Source organism: Anopheles moucheti (assembly GCF_943734755.1).
Source record: "Anopheles moucheti chromosome X unlocalized genomic scaffold, idAnoMoucSN_F20_07 X_unloc_3, whole genome shotgun sequence".
NCBI lineage: Eukaryota > Metazoa > Arthropoda > Insecta > Diptera > Culicidae > Anopheles > Anopheles moucheti.
Window position 1 is genome coordinate 936,636 of NW_026453537.1, and position 5,865 is coordinate 942,500.

Genomic DNA, 5,865 nt, shown 5'->3' on the forward strand with positions numbered 1-5,865 from the left:
AAAGTGTCGGGTCAGCTGGCTCGGTGCTTCCGGTGTTTGGAGCGGGGGCACATCGCCGCAAGATGTACTGGGGACGACCGGTCTAAGTGTTGTATACGATGCGGCGACCACAACCACAAGGCGTCGGGTTGCACCAATGACATCAAGTGTATGCTGTGCGGCGGTGCCCATCGCATCGGTGCTGCAGCTTGTGGTGCACAGCCCTCTAACTAGATGGATGTGCTCCAGATTAACGTGAACCGCAGCAGGAGCGCACAAGATCTTGCGCTCAACACGATGAGGACGGAGCGGGCGGACGTCTGCTTAATGGTGGAGCTGCATAGTGTTCCCAGGAACAACGGGAACTGGGTGGCGGACAGGGACGGGAAGGTGGCCATCATAGCCAGCAGCGAGTCTTATCCGGTTCAGCAGGTGGTCTCCGTGACGCAGTCTGGGATCGCGGCTGCCCGGATCAACGGCGTCCTGTTCATTTGCTGCTATGTGTCGCCTTCAGCGGGTGTTCCAGAGTTCGAGGAGATCATGCAGCGCATCGAAGTGGTAGCGAGAGGTCACTCGCACGTCGTCATGGCAGGGGACCTTAACGCGTGGCATAACGCTTGGGGTAGCGGCCGCACCAACGCAAAGGGCGAGATTGTGGTCCAGCTCGTCGACAGCTTGGGGCTGGAGGTGTTAAACACCGGCACCGCCCCAACCTTCCTGGGCAACGGAGTGGCTCGTCCGAGCGTGGTGGATGTTGCCTTCGCCAGTCGCAGCATCGCCGGAGCTAACACCTTTCCGGAGCATCGATGGAGGATAATGAGCCGGTACTCGTACAGCGACCACGTGTACATTCGGTTTGCTGTGGGGGAGTTTCTTCAGCGGCCAGCGGCAGATCGTCGTCGACAGGAGAGTCCTTCTACGCGAGAAAGCGGCACGAGATGGCGTACCCGTCAGTTTGACGCCCGGCTTTTCGACGTGGCGCTCGACGTAGCATCGTTCGCAGAGCGGGTTACAAGTGCGGGAAGCTTGGAGAGGGTCCTGACGGAAGCCTGCGATGGAACCATGGCGCGAGTGTTCCCTTCGCAAGGCCATTCGGGACGACCTGCTTATTGGTGGACGCCAGCGATCGAGGCCTTGTGTGAGGACTGCCGCCTCGCTAAGGATCGCTTCGAAGCCGCAACCAACGAGGCAGAGCAGCTCGCCGCAGCCAGCGATCTCCTTCAGGTGCGGACCGCCCTGGAGACAGCTATCACCACCAGCAAGAGAACGCACTTCGACGAGATGCTGCAGGGGCTCGCGGACGACGAGACGGGACAGTGGTTCCGTAACGTGCTAAGCCGCCTCCGTGGAAGCTGGACAGCGAGGGAGCGCGACCCATCGGTTCTGGAGGGCGTCGTCTCCACTCTGTTCCCCCAGCATCCTCCAGTTGACTGGCCTTCGTCGTCAAGCCAAGTCCTGGAGAGAGGGGAAGAGGAACCAGTTCGGGCCGTCTCAACGCAGGAGCTGCTGGACATCGCGAGCTCACTGAACCCGCGGAAGGCCCCAGGTCTGGACGGTGTGCCGAATGCCGCTCTGACTGCCGCCATTCGGAAGCATCCGGAGGTCTTTCGTGACATGTTCCAGGAATGCTTGGACAGCGAGCGGTTCCCGGATGAATGGAAGAGACAGAAGCTGGCCCTTGTCCCCAAGCCGGGCAAGCCACCGGGACTCGCTTCTTCTGCGCGCCCGATCCTGCTGCTGAACAACCCGGGAAAGGTATATGAGCGGATGCTGCTGACGCGGATCAACGACGTCGTGGAGGACTTGGATTCGCCAAGGTTGGCGGAAAACCAGTTCGGGTTCCGGAAGGGCCGTTCGACTGTACAGGCGATCCAACTGGTGGTGGATGCAGGCCGTCGCGCGATGTCATTCGGACGGACAAACAACCGGGACAAGCGCTGCCTCCTGGTTGTTGCACTGGACGTGCGCAACGCATTCAACACTGCCAGCTGGCAGTGCATCGCTGCTGCGCTCGAGGACAAGGGCGTGCCGAGGCAGATCCGCAACATCCTGAAGGACTATTTCACCGACAGGGAGCTCGTCTATGACACCGCAGACGGGCCCGTTACACGTCGAGTGACTGCAGGTGTTCCACAGGGGTCCATCCTGGGCCCGACACTGTGGAACATTATGTATGACGGCGTGTTACGGGTCGAGCTCCCCGAAGGGGCCAGCGTCATCGGCTTTGCGGACGATATTGCGGTCCTGGCACAGGGGTGCACACCAGAGGAGGCGGCATCTGTAGCTGAACAGGCGGTGGACGCGATCGCGGCCTGGATGGAGGACCATCACCTGCAGCTCGCTCCGGAGAAGACCGAGGGCGTGATGATCTCCAGCCTGCGGAGAGGTGAACTGAGGGTGCCGTTCCGCGTCGGAGACACCATCATCCACAGTAAGCAGTCGATCCGGTACCTGGGGGTCCAGATCCACGACCACCTTTCGTGGAAGCCACACGTGGAGCTGTCGACGGCCAAAGCCCTCCGCGTGGTAGGCGTGGTCACCTCAGTCATGAGAAACCACAGTGGACCCCAGGTGGCCAAGCGTCGGTTGTTGGCGGCGGTGGCGGAGTCGATCGTCCGGTATGCTGCCCCCGTGTGGTCTGAGGCGACGGATCTGCAGTGGTGCCGACGGAAGCTGGCCCAGGTGCAGAAGCCCCTGGCACGTGGCGTCACCAGCTCGTTCGTGTCGGTGGCATACGAGACCGGAGTCGTGCTAGCAGGCCTTGTGCCGTTCAGGCTGCTGGTGCGAGAGGACGCAAGGTGCCATCGGAGGCTCCTAGCTGCTCCGGGTGCCAGCCGCAAGGACATCCGGCTGGAGGAGCGGCAGAGGACTCTGCAGGAGTGGCAGAGAGCATGGGACGAGGCGGCCGCAGCATCAACGGCCAGTCGGTACGTGGTTTGGGCCCACCGAGTGATCCCGGACCTGCACCAGTGGATGGGAAGGCGGCATGGAGAGGTGGATTTCCACCTCTCGCAGGTGTTAACCGGGCACGGTTTCTTCCGGGAATACCTCCATGTCTGCGGTTTTGCCCCATCGGCGGAGTGCCCACGGTGCCCGGGGTCTGTCGAGTCGGTGGCCCACGTGCTGTTCCGGTGCGAGGTGTTCCAGGACATCCGAGTGGAGCTGCTGGGGTACGGCACCAGCGACCCGGTCAACGAGGACAACATGGGCATGAAGTTGCTGGAGAGCCCCGAGCGGTGGAACAACATCCAGGAAGCTGCTCGCAGAATCACGAAGGTGTTACAGCAGCTCTGGCGCGAGGATGAGCTGCAGCTCAACCTTCGTGCACATCTCGAATCGCAACCGGCGATAACATCAGCAGACGACGCTGGTGCACAGGATGGCGAGCAGGTGTCTGTCGACGGGGTGGCGGACCTCTTCCGGGTCAACCGAGGTCGAGCCAGCCGAAACAGAAGAGGTCGTCGAAGGGCTGAAGAACGGGCGGAAGTGCGCCTTGCATCCGCACTGGCAGCAGCTGAACGTGATCGTGAGAGGATCATTCTGATGGCGGCGGTGCAGGCGGAGGAAGCAGGAGAAGCGCCACCACCCATCCCCACACGAGGACGCGGACTGCCTCCTTCTCCGAGTACCTTGAGAGCGCGACATGAGCGAAGACTCTACCTACAGCGGGTCTATCGTCAACGAGCGAGGGAAGGGACTCTACCACCAGTCCCACGAGGTAGAAGCCGGCGGAGTCGGACAGCCCCTTCGGAGGCGGACATCATCCGGCGGCGTGTGAGAAGACGAGAGATGGAGCGGCTACGTCGAACATCACGAAGGGAGCCGTCCAACCAGGGGGTGCGTGAGGTGCTATCTGCAGACTCCCTGGCATCTATCACGGAATCTACTACTTCCGGCCGATAAGCGAGGGGAATTTCGGGGGTGGAAAGTAAATAGAGGAACGGCATTATCGAATGCGATGGGAGACCCATACGATTAATGGAATTAATAAAGGCGATGCCACGTGCGCTTAATACTCCTGGTCCCAAGCCCCGCTAGGGAACGGGTCCAGGAGGGGGAGACAAGGGATAGATATAAGTTTAATTTTAAGCTTTTGTACAAATAAATCCCTTGAGTGTTAACAAAAAAAAAAAAAAAACGAAGTGGAGCTTGCGGCTTAATTTGACTCAACACGGGAAAATTTACCAGGTCCGAACTTATCGAGGTAAGACAGATTGAGAGCTCTTTCTCAAATTTAAGGGTAGTGGTGCATGGCCGTTCTTAGTTCGTGGAATGATTTGTCTGGTTAATTCCGATAACGAACGCGACTCAAACAAGCTAACTAGAACGCTGTCAGCAGTGCACCTCCGGGCGCACCTGACGTCAAGGCCGGCGGCCCCTTCACGGGCGGTCGTCGGCCACGTTTGCCCTGCTTAGCGGGACAACTTGTGTTTAGCAAGGTGAGAATGAGCGATAACAGGTCCGTGATGCCCTTAGATGTTCTGGGCTGCACGCGTGCTACAATGTGAGCAGCAGCGTGTTCTCGCCAATTGGCGCCCCCATTCCGAGAGGAACGGGAAATCACCCAAATGCTCATTTAGTTGGGATTGGGGACTGCAACGGTCCCCATGAACCTGGAATTTCTAGTAAGTGCTAGTCATTAGCTAGCGCTGATTACGTCCCTGCCCTTTGTACACACCGCCCGTCGCTACTACCGATGGATTATTTAGTGAGGTCTCTGGAGGCACACCTTCCGCGGTTCCTTCGTGAGCTGCAGCTGGCATGGCCGAAGTTGACCGAACTTGATGATTTAGAGGAAGTAAAAGTCGTAACAAGGTTTCCGTAGGTGAACCTGCGGAAGGATCATTACCGATCAATACATATATGTTGTTGTGTGAGTTGGTTAGAGAGATAGAGAAACACGGTATCAGCAGAACAAACTGCTATGTTACCTTTTGGGGGCCGCGCACGCCAATTAGACCCGCGAGAGAGGTGTGTCTATACTACGATATTGAGCGTGCGCGACCGTAGGCCAGTGGCCTTCGTACCTGTGCGCACACTCCCAATGGCAGCCATCGAACGCGTAAAGTGTGTGACACATGGGCGAAGGTAAAGACCCACTAGAACATATTTAAACACTGGCCTCGAGCGAGAGAGAACCTAATCAAGAGAACGAAAGTTGTGCAAGATCGCGCCGATGCCGCCCACATCGCGCGTCGATCAATGGGAAGGAAGACCAATGGTCATCCTTGTCCACCCTGGACGGCTTCGAAGGAACCGAGAGGTGCACGGTTACGCTGTCCGGGGAACTTAAGTTGTGAGAGATGCACCTAGCGCATAACGAAAACATAGGAGACAGTTGAACATACCAAAACCCTAGGCAGGGGATCACTCGGCTCATGGATCGATGAAGACCGCAGCTAAATGCGCGTCAGAATGTGAACTGCAGGACACATGAACACCGACACGTTGAACGCATATGGCGCATCGGACGTTTAAACCCGACCGATGCACACATTCTTGAGTGCCTACCAATTCTTGTTACACACTATTCCATAACTACAGGACGCCCGCGTACCAGCGGCACGCCTGGGCGAGCAGCACGCCCGGGAGTGTGTCGCAGGCTTGAACACACGCGTTTGGCGCACTGTGCATCATGGCGTGCTCGGACCCCTTCCGCGGGGGACCTTGGGCGCTGAAATGGTAAGGCGGTACAGTTGGCCCAGTGGGTGCGTGTCGTGTCGCACGGTTCGAACTTCGGCTATAAGACAACCTGGGAGCACCGGAAGCCCTTGAACACCTGGCTTGCCGTCTGTTGCCGGGACCCGCCGTCTGGCCGAGTCGTGTAACGCGTGCGGTACGCCCACCCGCTGGATACAAGCGAACAAGTGCGTGCTACTATTTACC

The 5,865-nt window shown here is 58.7% G+C and overlaps 1 non-coding gene across 1 annotated transcript; it reads left to right on the forward strand.

Moving 5' to 3' along the window:
• The first annotated feature begins 5,330 nt into the window (after positions 1-5,330).
• LOC128308294 (5.8S ribosomal RNA) lies at positions 5,331-5,488 on the forward strand. Its single transcript, XR_008288189.1, has one exon. It is a non-coding gene; the product is annotated as a 5.8S ribosomal RNA (ribosomal RNA).
• Positions 5,489-5,865: the final 377 nt, after the last annotated feature.